General features: G+C 40.6%; 1 protein-coding gene across 4 annotated transcripts in view; it reads right to left on the bottom strand.

The window, feature by feature from the left end:
- lnx1 (ligand of numb-protein X 1) overlaps positions 1-17,508 on the bottom strand; it is a 90,976-nt gene that overhangs the window by 59,784 nt on the left and 13,684 nt on the right. For 2 of the 4 annotated variants that reach the window (XM_017456216.3, XM_017456218.3), the window contains exon 1: positions 2,576-2,923. The exons of the other annotated variants lie outside the window; for them this stretch is intronic. The gene's annotated coding sequence lies outside the window, so the exon portion shown is untranslated. Of the gene's footprint in view, positions 1-2,575; positions 2,924-17,508 lie in introns of those variants that run through there. 4 annotated transcript variants of the gene reach the window in all.

The raw sequence follows: 17,508 nt of genomic DNA, 5'->3' as shown, positions 1-17,508 counted from the left end.
AACACATGAACTCAGTTCTGAAGATTAAAGTAAGATTATTAACTTATTGAATGTTATTAATTCATATTAACATTGACTGAATTGTAAAAATCCTCCTGTTAGTCTCACATTCACTCTCCACTAACAAAAGCATTTCTACTTCATCACGGATATATTTTATAATATTATATATTAACATTAACTGGATATGAAATATACTACTCTACAAATATATTTTTATGTGCAATATATACTTTTTTTGCCAATTCATCCTCAACTTAAATCTTTCAACGGTGTACTGCCGCTTTAATTCAGCACGAGGGCCGGGGGGGGGGGGGGGGGGGGGGGGTTTAGACTCGACTTCGAAACTTCTGTGTCGTAGGATTTACGTCCGGTGAAAATTTTATCAGTGCAGCGATTACAAAATTCAGTTTTGTCATCATTTCACACAAGAGATGGCATCTTTACACACGGCACGAAATCGATTTGTTTTCCCGCCCTCTTTTGATTGACAGGATATAATTGGCCCTGATCATCGGATGTTTTTAAACTATCGGAAAAAATAGCCTTTTTCGGTCAATACATCGGTGCATCTCTAATATTTACTGCAGTTTATTAGTTCACTACAGTTAGTACTACAGTGTGCTGTAGTATACATTAACAAAGTGTAGTAAATACTATAATATACTACAATTTACTACACTTTAGTAAATACTAAAAAGTACACTACAGTATTTTTTTTCCACATGAGATGTGACTGTGCTCAGAATTAACCACATTTAAAACTCAAAACTTCAAAAGTAATTATCATACACCTGTCATCAATGGAGCGATTCTGAACCCCAAATAAAGATCAGCTGTTTCTGTTGGATTGTCTCAAGAACTTCTTGGTTTCTTCTGACTGCCGGAACCAAAGAGTTTACAAAGCATATTCAGGATCTCATTGTGCAAAGGTAAATGGAGAAAATGGGGCACCACCGTGATTTTACCAAGAACAGGGCATCCCTCCAAAACTGACAAAAAGGACAAAGAGAAAACTTATCAAGGAGGCTGCCAAGAGACCTACGGCAAAGGAGCTGCAGGAATATCTGGCAAGTACTGATTACTCTCTGCATGTGACAACAATCTCTCATATTCCTCACATGCCCGGGCTGTGGGGTAGGGTGGCTAGACGGAAGTGTAAATCAAGCCTAAATCAGCCCCAAACCATGTGGTTTGGTCTTTTGAGACTAAAGTAGAAATTTCTGGCCATAATTCTAAAACATATGTTTGGTGTTAAAACAAGACAACTTATCACCAAAAGAACACCAAACCCATGGTGAAGCATGGTGGTGGCACCATCATGCTATGAGGCTGCTTCTCTTCAGCTGGGACTGGGTCTCTAGTCAAGAAATCACGGATAGCTCCAAATACCACAAATTGGCACAAAACCTGCAGGCTTCTTTTAGACAGCTGAAGATGAAGAAAAAGTCACATGAATTACAGCTGAAAATGTCACCATCCAGCATGATAATGACCCAAAGCACATATCCAAGTCAACAAAAGTACGACTTCAGAAGAAGGTCAATATTTTAGAAATGGCCCAGTTAGAGCTCAGATCGAAATCTTGTTGAAAACCTGTGGAATGACTTGAAGAGGGAGATCCCCTCACAATATGATAGATCTTGAGCATTTTTCCAAGGAAGATATAGTGGAATAAACTTGCCAAATCAAGATGTGCCGAGTTGGTAGACTCTTAGTCAAAAAGACTGGAGTGATATACTGTATTACAAGTAAAAATTGCTTTAACAAAATATTAGTTAAGTGGGTGTACACTTATACAACCAGGTTATTGTCGGTTCTTTCTTTTTCCTTTTTTTGTTCGATTTGTTTTTCACCTGAATTGTGTTGGTTGCTATATCATATTAAGGGTGGGAAAAAATATCTGACATAATTTAAATTGGTTTCTTCTTCTTTTCTTCTTTTTTTTTTTTTTCTACATCACAAAAACCTGTGATTTTAACAGGGGTGTGTAGATGTTGTATCCACTGTACATATGTAGAGTTACGTAAGTGCCCTGACGTAGACAATACACTCTCCATTCTTGCCATCTCTCTCCTTTGCCCTTCCATTCTTTCCTGTCTTCTTCCTCTCTCTATTCCTTTCTCTTGGGATCTCCGTCCTAATGTCAGATTACATTAGTTTTGAAGGATTTGTTAACAGAGTGGCCTACAACTGCAATGCGTGTCTGTCTTAGTTTCCACCCCGTATGCTCAAAGTGTGATTTTAATTAACAATGTTTTTGATGCGTCACTTATGCAAATAAGTTACAGATATACGATATATCAATTTTTTTTAAAAGAACAATAAAATGATGGGGATTACTAAGGTGGTTAGTAGAATCTGTGAGCAAAACACACCCACAACAAGCATTACACTGATATGGCTTAACTTTAGCTTATGTAAATTTACAGTTCCAGTTTTCACTTTCAGGTTGAAGGTGCAGTAAAAAAAAAAAAAAAGAAAGATGAAAAAAGCCACCTTTACCCTTCTAAGTTAAAGAGTGATAGATTAGCAGTCAGAGGACACGAAAGTGCCATAAATTCAGTAGACTTACTAGGATTTAAGACTTCCCTCTCCTCCTTGAGTGTCCCAAATGTTTTCCTTGCACAGGTAATCCTAGAGTTCAGTACTGTTCCAGAGAGACAGATCAAGAGCGCTAGAGAGAACAGAGAGACAGAAGGGGACTCGCCTCAACTGTCACATGTTCGTCTCAACTCTTCGCGGTGTTTGGAAACGTGTAGAATCCGTAGTTAGAGATTTGTAGAATCTGTGGTGTCAGATTCACCGGGTGTGTGTGTAGGACCATCAGGAGTAGTGTGTTCTAGACGAGCATGGAGCAGCTTAGCCTCTCAGTCTGCCCTGCCTGTGCTGCCGCTCAGTTTACACACACACCTGACACAGGAAGTCTGATGGTAAGGGGTGGAGCTATTCAGGAAGACAGGTAAACATGAGAACTGCCCAAACCTGCTGTAGGGTTACCACGGTAGTCAAGCGCGCACACACACACACACACACACACACGCACATACTTGCTGAAGATTAACACACAGATTCTCAGTTGGAATTCCCTGAAATCCTTGCACTGGAAAACCTGCAGGTTTTGGCATGTCATACGAACAGAAACAGAGATGCTAAACAAGGATGACAAGGGGCTCTACAGAGCACATCAATAGCAATATCCGTTACATAAAAAGGCCATGGTTATACAACACACCACATTCAGAGCTGGACAGAGTGAGTGAGTGAAAGTGGGTTACTTCCATTACAGGAGTTGTGTTTAATGTTTTATATGGGAAGCATTAACATGATATATTAATGCTAGTTTTATTGTTACTTCTGGGTTTGGACAAGAAACGTCCAGTGTCAGGAAGAGAAGAAAAAAACCTCTCTCTTTATTCCTTAGTACAATATCATTTGCCAAACCATCTTCTCAACTGATAAGCCAATATCCATTTACAGTAGCTTTCTAGGTTGCTTTACTTGACCACAGTAATTCATGTGCTCATTCATTCTTGGGCAGTAGTGGCTCAACAGTTAATGCTCGGAGTTACTGACCAGAAGTTCAGGGGTTCAAGCCCTAGCACTGCCAAGCTCCACTGTTGTGATTGGATAATTGGCTGATGTGATTGGATATTCAGTGCATGTGGCCAACTTACACAGCACAGTAGCAGCCATCGGTCCAATCTTGTTGCACAGCGTCTCAGATGTTGTTTTTGTCATTCTGAAATGCCTGAGCGAAAGTCTTTCATCAAAATGATTTGGTATAATTACCTCCCAGAACTGTCTAATACCATTCCCTTCTCAAAGATCAGGCATCTGCCTCCGACACAAGATAACATGAGGTTTGTGATAGTGTTTCATCTGCGTTCTTTCATCTGAAGCGCAAATCATTTTTTATATTGGAAAAAAAAAGCCACAATGGCTTCCATTTCAACACCTTCCATTTGTATCGATACTTTGTGCTAGTTTCACTGGAAGTGATGATTTTGTTCTCTCGAACACAGGACATGGAAACGGTGCTTTATTCGCAAATGTTTTATGTGATATTCTGATTTTTCTCGCAAGTTCAATTCGTAACTTGGATGTAAACATAGTTATTCAACCATACATGTTCAGGAAACATAATCCTCGTCGACATAATCCTGGATGGGGTACCATTCCATAACAGGGGATCATACGGGCAGCCCTTCAAGAGCTGAATTATTGCCAATTGCCATTATTTGTCTAAATGCTTGTGTGCAAATTTTAGACACGGTTTTCTGTGCTTCTTTTGTAGCACGGAATGTAGGAATGGAGATGATTGTGGTGCATTGCTTATCGTTTTTTCTGTAAGAGCAGTTCCTGATACTTTCAGGTCATCCTGTAACTCTTTTCAAATGACTGCAAGCTTCTCTCTTACCTTCCTTATTATTAGCCTAAGAGCATGTTGGGAACTCTTGCGTGGTGCACCTGTCTGGGGGTGATTAGTTGCGGCTGCCTGATCTTTCCACCTGCATATAATCAAACCAATTGTACTGACAGAGACGTGTAAGGTCTTTGGTATGGCTCTGTAACTTTAGAAAGCTCCTTCACCTTCACCATGATTGTTACTAGTTGCAGGAACTCTTCCCAACCAATGACAATGTCTTTATAATGACACCAGAACTTTTTTTTTTTTTTTGCAGGATTTATATCTAGAACATGATATATTCAATTTATATAATCTGTCTATGACTAGTGTATCACCCATTTTGTGTCTGACTGACTCCCACAAGGTCACAGTGTCACATTTTTGAAGAAAGTGAAAACAGCTGATGAATAAATGAACGTGATACTGACTCTATCTATCTATCTATTGTGGAGCCCATCTGAGGTACGTTTCACAAGAATTGTGAAAAGGGTTAAATGCTTTTGTCTAAGTGAGATTGTGTTATTACAGGTGTAGACCATTGTGTGTCATATTAATCCATGCACAGTTATATGTACTGTAGTGTTTCCTTTAAGAAGGTATGCACTGGTTATTTTTTTATAATTAGTTTGAAATGTTTATATACACTTATGTACATTCTGAGCCATTTAAACCTGAACCCATATTCATCAAAAAAAAAAAAAAATTATGCATATTTTGGGTTATAAAACCTATTTAATTAACTCATCAAATTTGTTTGGGTTTCAGGTGTTTCGCATGATGCATGGCTGTTGACAAACTAGGTCAACAAAGTGTTGTTATTGCATTTTATTGCCTGGATGACTATTGTGGGAATAAATATACATAGTCAGCATTTCTTTCTTTCTTTCTTTCTTTCTTTCTCTCCCTCTCTCTCTTTGTGTGTGTGTGTGTGTGTGTGTGTGTGTGTGTGGCTGTCACGGAGTTTCCTTAGGTTCAAGAAAATGGCTATGAGAGCACCTTTGTATGCGAGTGCATTTATGTTTAGACATAAACATGCTGGGACAGGAGGTCATCAGGCCATTGAACAGGGTGAGTGTGAGAAGTACACAGCAAAATCACCAGTGTTGACTGTACAGTGTTTATAGAAGTCCACTGGACTCATAAACATTCTGGGTGATAATTCAACACTAGGGATTTTACTGTATAGTTACAGAAAAAAAAAAAGATTGATTGACTCTTAAATTATGAAAACGATACAGTGAGTGTGTGTACTCAGCATGTTTGTGTTGTATAGCTGCATTGCATTCTGGAACTTGGAGTGCAACGTTTGCGGTCTCTACTACTTCCTCATTGAATTTCTCAATTAACATGACATTGAACGTCACTGGAACATGGTGGGTGAGAGAAGTCACTGTCACTGTTTTGTTTTTAGAAGCTACAAATGACCTTCATGCCTTATGTTTGAGATTGCAGACATTGTCCCCCCTATTAGTTATCATTGTGTTGAACTAGAAATGTCCTCTTGTGTAATGAAAACACAGCACCAACCAAAAACTTAGCACCAGAATCACTAAGAATCACAAATATTTCATTATTAAAATAACTGACATGTTTTGAGTTCCTTTAATGTGTTTTCACACCTGACCATTACACCCATATGTGGTTCTTCCCTAAACTATTGCCACAAATTTGGAAGCACACAATTGTATAGGATGTCTTTATATGCTGTAGCCTTACAAATTCCCTTCACCGCTAAGAGGCCCAAACCTGTTCCAGCATGACAATGCCCCTGTGCACAAAGTGAGCGCTATGGTTTATCCTGCACAGAAACCTGACCTCAACCCCACTGAACACCTTTGGGATGAACTGGAACACCGACTGCACATTTACATTTATGGCATTTGGCAGACACTCTTATCCAGAGCGACTTACAGTTATCTCACTGATACATCTGAGAATTAAGGGCTTTGCTCAAGGGCCCAACAGTAGCAGCTTGGTAGTGATGAGGTTTGAACTCATGATCTTCCAATCAGTAGCCCAACATCTTAAACCACTGAGCTACCACTTCACCCAAGACCTCCTCACCAACATAAGTGTCTGATCTCACTAATGCTCTTGTAGCTGAATGAACACAAATCCCCACAGCCACACCCCAAAATCTAGTGGAAAGCCTTCCCAGAAGAGTGGAGCTTAATACAACAGCAAATGGAGGACTCCATATGAATACCCATGGTTTTGTAATGGAGTGTTCAACAAGCAAGTCTGGTTGTCATGGTCAGGTGTCCACATAGTTCTGGTCATATAATGTAGTTCTCTTATGTTGTTCTTTACCCAAACTTCTGTCTCACTTTCACTATTCATCGTTATGTATATAGCTGATCCACAGTAATCATCAGCTTATTTCTTTCCATCCATCCTTCAGCTTTGCATACTGGCATATGTATTACTCCCGTTCCTTCATCTTTCTCATACTCGGTCAGAACGAACAAGCCTGCTTCCCTTACCATCACATTCCCAATCAACATCTCATTCGTACTGCGGTGACCTCTATTCTTGCACCCACTTCATGGGTTTCTTCACAGCATATATCAAAGCTCAAGGTATGTCACACACTGCCAGAAATTGAAACAGTGCCAGTATAGTATAGTATCCCTCTTCTAAATAAAAGAGAATTCGCAATACTTACTGTTTCTGATTAAAAAGGAATTAGGTTGATCTCGGCCAACCTTTGTATGATATACTTTCTTTGACTGGGAATGTGAGGAGAGGCTCTGGTACAAAGATTTCTGTCTTTTAAAAAACAAAACCTCTTTGATGATGAGGTCAGAGGGATCAGGTGACCAGATTACAGAAGAGTCATCTGCAACCTGGCTTTATTTATTTAGCTTCTTTTGGCCATAATGTGGAAGAAACTACAACTCCTGGTGGATTTACAGACTCTCTATCACTACCTTTATACTGCTTCTTAAGCAGCTTCTTCCTTCCCTCTCTTGCTCTCTCTTTCTCTCTGGGGTGGATGTGAAAGGTTAAGCAGTCCTCTGTGCCAAACTGCATCCATATTTCATTGCTACAGTTCTAATGTCACAGTGGGTATGAATATGCAGGACGAAGACCAGAGGAGGAAGGTTATCGAGCTGTTCCCACTAAACCAGGCTCTGTAAGAACACCCTGTTCTAACAGTCAGCTTACGATCTTGGATGAAACATTTAATGAATTAACACAGTTAACTCCAGCTGTAGGCCCTCGGCTTGGAAATTTCCAGAACGTGAGAAGACTGCTCCAACCTATACCCACAATGCATCAGATATGCAGCTATTGAAAGCAGACAGCTCACAAAGGAATCCTTTCTTCTCAAACACACTTTTTGAAAACCCTCACACAACCAGAACAGCCCTCTGAAACAGGGTGTGTCACGGAGACAGTGGGATTCCGTGATAACAAGTCGAAGCACGGTGACGTATTCCCTTCCAAATTTTTACATATATAAAAATTCATGGCGTCACACCCAACTGCACATGTACACACACACGTGCATGCTCAGACACGAAAAAAAATCCTGTGGTCTAAATTGTACCTAATGTTTCAAGAACATGCTGTTAACTTTTAGACAAAGCAATCAGACATTCCTCTCTGGCTGAGAGAGAGCTAAAGACATATCAACGCATCAATATTCATTTTAATACATAATATGAAATACACCAAATATATAACACCAAAAAACCCCTGCAACCAAACAAATAGAATGTCAGTGTAGCAACAGGACACCTTCAACACTGTCAACAAGTCTAGTCCTGCTTGTTACTAATTTATGATAATGTCTTTATTGATCACGTATACATATGTGATATGTGATAAATTCTTTTCTTCGCATACCCCAGCATGTCAGGAAAGCTGGGGTCAGAGCGCAGCGCCGCTGGAGCAGAGAGAGTTCAGGTCCTTGCTCAAGGGCCCAACAGTGGCAGCCTGGCAGTGCTGGGGCCTGAACCCCCGACCTTCCGATCAGTAACCCAGAGCCTGGCAGTGCTGGGGCCTGAACCCCTGACCTTCCGCTCGGTAACCCAGAGCCTGGCAGGTCTGGGGCCTGAACCCCCGACCTTCCGATCGGTAACCCAGAGCCTGGCAGTGCTGGGGCCTGAACCCCCGACCTTCCGATCGGTAACCCAGAGCCTGGCAGTGCTGGGGCCTGAACCCCCGACCTTCCGATCAGTAACCCAGAGCCTGGCAGTGCTGGGGCCTGAACCCCCGACCTTCCGATCGGTAACCCAGAGCCTGGCAGTGCTGGGGCCTGAACCCCCGACCTTCCGATCGGTAACCCAGAGCCTGGCAGTGCTGGGGCCTGAACCCCCGACCTTCCGATCGGTAACCCAGAGCCTGGCAGTGCTGGGGCCTGAACCCCCGACCTTCCGATCAGTAACCCAGAGCCTGGCAGTGCTGGGGCCTGAACCCCCGACCTTCCGATCAGTAACCCAGAGCCTGGCAGTGCTGGGGCCTGAACCCCCGACATTCCGATCGGTAACCCAGAGCCTGGCAGTTCTGGGGCCTGAACCCCCGACCTTCCGATCAGTAACCCAGAGCCTTAACTGCCAAGCCACCACTGCCCCCACTACTAATTTATATGTCACAGATACACTTAAATTATACTTCAGACTGAAACAAAGCTTTTGATGTTTACCTTGTTTGAAACTATTCCAAAAACGAATCAGTTCACCTGCCTGTTACAATGATATTCCCATATAAATCCTACAAACATTTAGCCATGAACTCTTGAAATATCTAATATCTGAGGACCTCAGACAGACAGGATGACTCACAGACAGCCCGAAAACATAATGGCGGAGGCATAATGAATGATTTGAAAAGAAAACAGAACAAATAGAATATTTGTCTTTCATTCTTTCCTGTTAATGTATGTGTCTAATGGAGGACATACTGTAATGAGCAACTATTAAAATAACTATAAATAGTAATGTTTTTATAGTTTATTATATTTTATAATGCTTTTTTTTTATATTCTTACATATATGCACTTTACATTTAAAGTCCCTGTGAAGTGCCTTGACATTTGTAGAATTTTTTGATGTGTTGACAAAATTCCACTGAAACAGGAAGTCAGGGCGGGACATATTGAGTGGCTCCTCCCCCCTTTTACATAGCCAATAGCGTTTAGCTTACCTCACGGCCTGGGCTAAGCCGTACTTGACAGTTAGTACCATGGATGCTAGCTCGAGCAATAAAGTAGTAATAAAGTAGCTTAGTGGTTAGGATGCTTGCCTCGTGCCTCCGGGGTTGTTCTTCCCATGCTTCGAGGGTTTCCTCCGGGTACTCCAGTTCCTCCTCCAGTCCAAAGGCATGCGTTGTAGACTAATTGGCAACTCTAAATCGTCCGTAGTGTGGAAATGTGTGTGTGTGATTGTGCCCTGTGAGAGTTGGCACTCATCCAGGGTGTCCTCTCCCTTGCACCCCGAGATCCCTGTGGTAGGCTCCAGGTTCCCCGCAACCCTGTGTAGGATAAGCAGTACAGAAAATGCATGGATGGATGGATGGACATATCTGTGAGTGGCAAAAGTAAGTGAAACTTTACTTTCAGTATCTGGTGTGACTCCCTTGTGCAGAAATAACTGCAACTAAAGCTTGGAGAAGTTTTAGCCCATTCCTCAGTACAGAACAGCCTCAACTGGATGTTGGTGGGGTTCTCAATTGTTCGTACCATGATACACTTCCACAAATACGTTGTAAAAATCAGACTTTGATAGATCCGGGTTCTTTAAATAAAACAGGGAACTCACTTACACATGACTGTCATCCCATTGATTGAAAACACCGGAGTCTAATTTCACCTTCAAATTAACTGCTAATCCTAGAGGTTCACATACCTCTGCCGCTCACAGATATGTAACAAATAAGTGACCAAGTATAATAATTCTTTTTGTCTACTTTTAGGATTTGTGTGAGAATCTGATAATGTTTTACGTCATACGCTGTTGACCTAGGATGTTATTGATCATGGGGTACTTGGTGATCCAGGGTCCCAGGTCCGATCCTGAGCTCAGGTTACCATCTGTGCAGTTTTGCATTCATATTCTTACCCACAACAAATCAAATCACATCTATCCTTACTGCAGTCCTGCTGCTATAATACAAATGAAATGATTTGCTCATCAGAAAAAGTGTAAAAAAAAAAACATGTTTCATGTGTGTGTATGTTCCTAAATAACTAGTGGTAGAGGTCTAGTGTTATTTAAAGCACCCTGCTTTTATAGATCAGTGTCACATGTGGGCTGCTCTACTGAAGTCTCATACACACACACACACACACACACACACACTGCTTGAAGCAAAGTAGAGTCTGTTAATTAGTCTTGACAGGGATGAACACACACACACACACACACACACACACACACAGAAACACTTTGACAACACTCTTCTCTCTGTCAAATAGATGAAGTCTTACACTCTCTGTGTGAACCTGTTCAACAAAATGAAACCCACTGAAACTCATTCCCTGTGTCACCCCCAACATCTGAATATACGTAAATGACACAGATGTTTTTACTGGAACCCAAATGAAAACACTCAAAACTGACAGAAATCAGACTGAATCATTTTTTCTAATAATCTTATCCTACACAGGGTCATGGAGAGTCTGGAGCCTATCCTAGGGAACTTGGGGCAGAAGGTGGGGGTCACCCTGGACAGGGTGCCAATCCATCACAGGGCACAATTGCTATCACATTCACACACTATGAACAATTTTGAAATCATCCTACAACGCAAGTCTTTGGACTGGGGGAGGAAACCAGAGTACCAGGAGGAAACCCCTGAGGCAGGGGAGAACTTGTAAACTCCGTGCACTCAGGATAGAGGCAGGACGCGAACCCCCAACCCCGGAGGTGCGAGGCAAACGTACTAACCACTAAGCGGATTTATTGCTAGACCCAGCATCCATGGTACTAACTGTCAAGTACGGCTTTAGCCCAGGCTGTGAGGTACTGTAAGCTAAACACCATCGGATAGTTAAAAGGGAGGCGGAGCCACTAATATGTTCCACCCTTACTTCCTGTTTCAGTGGAAATTGTGTCAACACATCGAATAACGCTACACATTTCAGAACATAATTGGAATAGTATGTTTTGTCCTGCTCATTTGATCAGCTAATCCTTGCATGGTTAAGACGTAAAGCATCCATCTGACTGACTGCGTTGTCTTCAGCAGCTGAACCGGGTTAACATCACAAACAGCAGAACACTGTTTTCTGCCTGAGAGCGACAGAGGTCTCTGACGCAGAACGGAAAGAAATGAAAAGGAATCAATTCTCATTTAAACTGAGGACTTCATTTGGGACTAATGGTGATATATTTACCAGCTCATTAGAACATGTGGGGCAGGAGAATGAAAAATAAATAACAGTATCAAAAGAGTGTGCGTGGAGAGACAAGGGAGAGTAAGGATTTGGTTGGCTAATCTCTATTTATTATGAGGAAGTTAAATACTGTTTGGATCAGAAGGTAAAAATACAGTGACTAAACTGAAATGTCATTTTATTTTTAGACATGTTTAAACATAAGGTGGTGTGTACAACAAATGAATTCTTTAGATATACGGCGGGGAAATAAGTATTGAACGCGTCAACATTGTTTTCAATAAATATATTTCCATTGAGGATATTCACATGAAATTTTCACCAGACATCAGTATTAATTTAAGAGATCCGGAAATGTAAAGAATTCACAACATTAAAGTCATAAATAAAAGTTGTGTGTGATAAAGTGGAATGACACAGGAAAAAAGAATTGAACATGTTAAGGAAAAGCAGTTCTCCAAGGCAAGGTAAGGCAAGGAACCAGCTGAAATCCATAAGTCATTATACCTCCTAACTGTCTAATTAATATCAGCTGGGTTAGTAAATTGATGGTCTATAAAAAGGCTTTTCGTTACCAAGGTGTCACACAAGAAACATCTCATGATGAGTAAAAAGCAAAAGAGCTCTCCCAAAAACTTCAGAACCTTATTGTTCCAAAACATATTGATGGAATTGGATACAGATGTATTTCAAAACTTCTGAATTTTCCAGTAAGCACCATTGGGGTCATTATCCACAAGTGGAAGCAACATCAACCGGCCACAGGAGCTCCACGCAAGATTTCTGACCAGGGAGTCAGAAGAATAGTCAGAAGAGTAGGCCAAAGACCACTGTTGGAAAGGGGTCAAATATGCAGAAGATGCTGGAAAAGTAAAGAATGTGCAGGACCTGGAGGATTTTTCTGAAGAACAGTGGGCAGTTTAACTGCTCAGGGACTCATGAACAACTATCACAAAACATAAATGCATCATATCAGTGATCATCTAGGTAACGACACACGGTATTAACAATCAAGCGTGTGTAAACTTAACTGGTTGAACTGGTTTGTTTGTATAAATTCAGTTATTATTGTGTCTTATGAACTATATGTAAACTGTTATGTGAAATAGCTCATTCAGGGCAGGACTAAATAAAAAAAAACTAAACGCAATTTTAATGATGTCCTTTTTTTATTATTATTATTAACATTTTGCACATTCTGCAAGGTGTATGTAAATGTATGGCTTCAACTGTATATACTATGAATGTATATAATATTTTACCTGTTAGAGTGTACTGGAGCATAATCAATGTGTGCCTATTCCTCCTGAAAAACAGTTCCTCTGAAACCGTTATAAACATACATCTATCACCGTGATGTATTTAGCCATTAGGATATGACAGGCAGAATACAAAAAAAGACAAATCAGTTAAACAGACAAAGATGGAGGCTGGGAAAGCAAGATGTCAAGGACTGATGGATGGAGAGAACGACAAGTGTGTGTGTGTGTGTGTGTGTGTGTGTGTGTGTGTGTGTGTGTGTGTGTGTATCTGGGTATCTTCAACATAAGTGACGTGTTTCAGTGTCAACAGGTGACACAGCAAATGAAGATGAATCAAGTTAATACAATCTTGCTAGAACAACTGTAGAAAACACAGAGATACACACACACACACACACACACACACACACACACACACACACAGTGACTCAGGAATAGAAGATGACTCACATGCCCATGTGCACATATCACGACACAGAATTATGAATGTGCACACAGTAAAAGCGCCTAGAAATAAACTTTGTGCGCATATGTTGACTATTAATGCTATATATTAATTAACAAATAAACACAACATATAAAATTTCAAAAGTGTAAGACATAAAGATGGGTGACTAGTTAAAGGAAAAACATGTGCCTCTGTTATGCTCTAAAAGGCATTTTGCTGGCATGGTTTGTGTCCAATACAATGTTATTCTGACTGATCACCTTTATCCTGTGATGAATCTCTAAAATTTCTATCCTGAAGGGAGTGCTGTCTTCCAGCATGACAGGTCATAAGGGCTCACTGAATGGTTTGATATGTATGAAATTGATGCAATTCATAAGCCAGATCTCAACCCAACTACACACCTGTGAAGGATTTTGGATTGACATATTCTCCACCACCATTATCAAAACACCACTTGACAGATCATTTGGAAGAATGGTGTTCGTGCTTCCAGGACGGTTCCAGAGACGTGCAGAATCTATGCCTAGGTTCACTGAAGTTATTGTGGCAGCTGATGAGTTGTTAAGGACCTTATTCACAGCACAGCACAACTTTAGATCTATCAGGACGTGAACTTACTGAGTATACCATTACCCTTTATATGCATTACCATACAGAGGATTTTCTCTGTAAGATCAACATGCCACACAGTGCTTCATGTCAAGGACTCAAAACACAAGCTCACAACATGGGCAGACCTTTGCATATTCAAATATCATAGCAATCTTATTCAAAAAAACCTTGTGCATGCTGCGCTTTTCTTCAAACCATCTACTTCTCTAAAGTTGTGTTGATAATTTATCTGTAAATGTGTCATTGTACAAGTGCTGGGTTTAAAAAAGACAAAGTGAAGTCCTTAATGCATGAATGTTTTGATGAGCAGCGCTCATATAAACTGATGCGTTATATAATAATGCTACAAATCCTACAGGTAAACATTCTCAGTAACCTTTAATATTAAAATAGACATTTATCACTAATTACAGTAAGTGACAGTGCTGGTGTCTAGTCTGGACCTCCTCTACAAGAGAACCAGTTCTTGGCCAGCAACATTGATTTGGTTCCAGGAACAAAATGTTGCTGATCTGGAAACAGGAACAGATGGCGAACAGGGTTGTGTAACGATTAAGGATGAGGTGTTTGGATACAAATGCAGGATGTGTTACAATAAAACAAAGTTACTGTTGAAGTCAAACAGGCATGCACCAAAAACATTGGCAAACAGGTATAGGTAGATCAGGTAAAGAGATATAAGTAGAGGTCGGTAACAGCAGACAAGACTAATATGGCTTGGCGATGCACAAAAACAAACATTGGCAAAACTTTGCAATGGCTGATAACTGGGAGTGAAGTAATGGCCAGACTGGCCTGTAGTGGGGATTTGACAAGACAGTGTACTGTAGTCTGAAAAAGCTCTGGTCAAGTGATCGTTCTTTTGTGGAGAGCTTACATCATTTCCAAAATGGCAATTTTCTGCACTAATGAAGTGATGAATAGTCAGATAGCTCCGGATTGCAACGAGCAACATTCGTAAAGGTAAAACCATTAAAAAAGACCTCCTCCAGTATCTTTCAAATGACACCCCACCCCTTGATCTACTCATGCTACGCAAGACCGCATCATGTGTCACTTCTGTCAGCCTAGAACAGAAGCTGAATTCTGGACTGTTGAATGCTGGGAAAATGTAGCCTGGTCTGATGAATCTCGATTTCTGCTGAGGAACACAGATGGTAGAGTGAGAATTTGGCACCAACAGCATGAAAATCCATGAACTCAACCTGCTTTGTGTCAACAGTCCAGGCTTGTAGATGTAGTGTGATGGTGTGGGGAATGTTTTCTTGGCACACTTTGGGCCCGTTAATACCAATACGTCATTGCTTGAATGCCACGGACTATTTGAGTATTGTTGCTGACCATGCATCCCTTCATGGCCACAGTTTACCATCTTCTAACGGCTACTTCCAGCATGATAATGCACCGTGTCACAAAGCAAAAGTCGTCTCAAACTGGTTTCATCAACATGACAATTAGATCCATCCTGGACCAGGATCTCAAAGTAATGTTTCCAACATATTGTGGAATCCATGCCATGAAGAATGGAAGCTGTTTTGAGATCAAAGGGTGGCCTTACCCAGTATTAGTATAGTGTTCCTAATAAAGTGTTCAGTGAGTGTATATAGTCACATAGAGCCAAAACAATATGAGCATACAATTTTTACATAGTGTGTACACTGCCAGCTGTCTATTCTATCCATACTGGCATAAATTATTGTTTCCCTTTTGGACACTGGTACATCCATGACGGTACACAAAGACTGTATAATAAACAAGTACACACGTGCTCTCTCTATATATCTTAACTCTATGGCTCTAGATGTGACAGGTTGTTATCATTTCATTGCCACGGCAACAATTGTTTTTATGTCCAATTTTAAAATAACACATGAACAGTTCAGGATTTTGAAATATGTACGATTTTCGCTGCCTTCCAAAGATGGAACTGCAGCGTGTAAGTGCATTACTGGTGAAAAGCATAAATTATTAGCATGATTGCCAGATTACATCTCAGAAATTAGAAAACCCTTAATCCCATTATGCTAGGAAGCAATAACCTTGTGTTGATCGAGATATTTTTTTATCTAGATGGAACATTGCCACAGTCTTAGATAGAATGTACCATCGTCTATTTGGAGTCTACTGTGATTATATTGTTATTCCAATCTGGCAACCCAACCTAACCAACTCCTCAATAGTGCACACAGCTCCTGATTCATTCATGGCAATGTGTGTAATAAAAAGTGCAAAAAATATAGACAGAATTAAAATATCTATAATGTTGGCACAGCAAGCTGCATTACTGCCTCACAGCTCCAAAGTCCCTTTTTTGATCTTGAGCTTCCTCTGTATTCTCTTGCTTTCTTCCCACTGTCCAAAAACATACAGGAAGGCAGAATGGCTATTCTAAATTCCCCCAAGCTGTGACTGAGTCTGTGTGTTTGCATGGAGCCCCACGAGGGACTGGTGTCCCATCCATGGTGTTCCTGGGGTAGTCTCCAGATTCCCCACCACACTGAGGATAAACAGTTACTGAGGATGCTGAATGAATAAATGAATAGTGTTGCATATCAACATTTATTTAAAAGCGAATGAATAAGGGATAGTTTTTTGACATTTTATTTAACCAGGGGTTTAACATACATTTTATTTAAATATAGGCATAAATCCAGTAGAGATAAAAGCAACCATGTAGTGAATTTTTTTTTCTCTTCTTTTAGCCAGTTTTCCAGTCAGACTCCCTGGTTTCTTTATGATTCACCGGTCTCTTTTTCTCGTTAGAGAAATCAGATTGCTCACATGTACCAGATATTTAAGCAGTTACATTCACTACAGCTGTGCAGGCAGTAAACAGAAAGAAAGGTGACTTTGTTTAAATTAGATTAAATTTTCATAGGATACAAGATCAAAATACTGTGGCTTTGAGATTCACATCTCGCTGTGCCTGAGAGAGAGAGAGAGAGTGAGAGTGAGAGAGTGAGAGTGAGAGAGAGAGAGAGAGAGAGAGAGAGAGAGAGAGAGAGAGAGAGGTGTCTCCCCAGGCGGAAAATAGAGGAAAGAGGCTTAGCTATGATGTGTAGGCAGCTGAATGGAGTGAGGAATTGAGAAGGGGGATTAGAGTGCTTGTGAAAAATAAGACTGTTCCATTAGAGAGAAAAACGTCATAAGTGACGTCTGTCCCTTCACCCTGCCCTTTCTTGACTCTTTCTTCGTAATGACACTCATGAGAGGAGGCAGTTATGAATCAGTGAGCAGACAGAGATCTGACCAGACATAACACTGTCTACAATCCACAACCAAAAACATTCCTACATTCATGCAGTGTATGTTCATATATACTGAATATCTGATAATCTAATCCAAGGAACTGAAACAGCATGCTGCTAACCTCAAATCTAACGTGTTTCAGGCTAAACCATTAAGCTTAGAGCATTTGTTCATTATGGCA

This window comes from Ictalurus punctatus, chromosome 25, assembly GCF_001660625.3.
Source record: "Ictalurus punctatus breed USDA103 chromosome 25, Coco_2.0, whole genome shotgun sequence".
Classification (NCBI taxonomy): Eukaryota; Metazoa; Chordata; class Actinopteri; order Siluriformes; family Ictaluridae; genus Ictalurus; species Ictalurus punctatus.
This window is presented reverse-complemented; position numbering and strand designations above follow the sequence as displayed.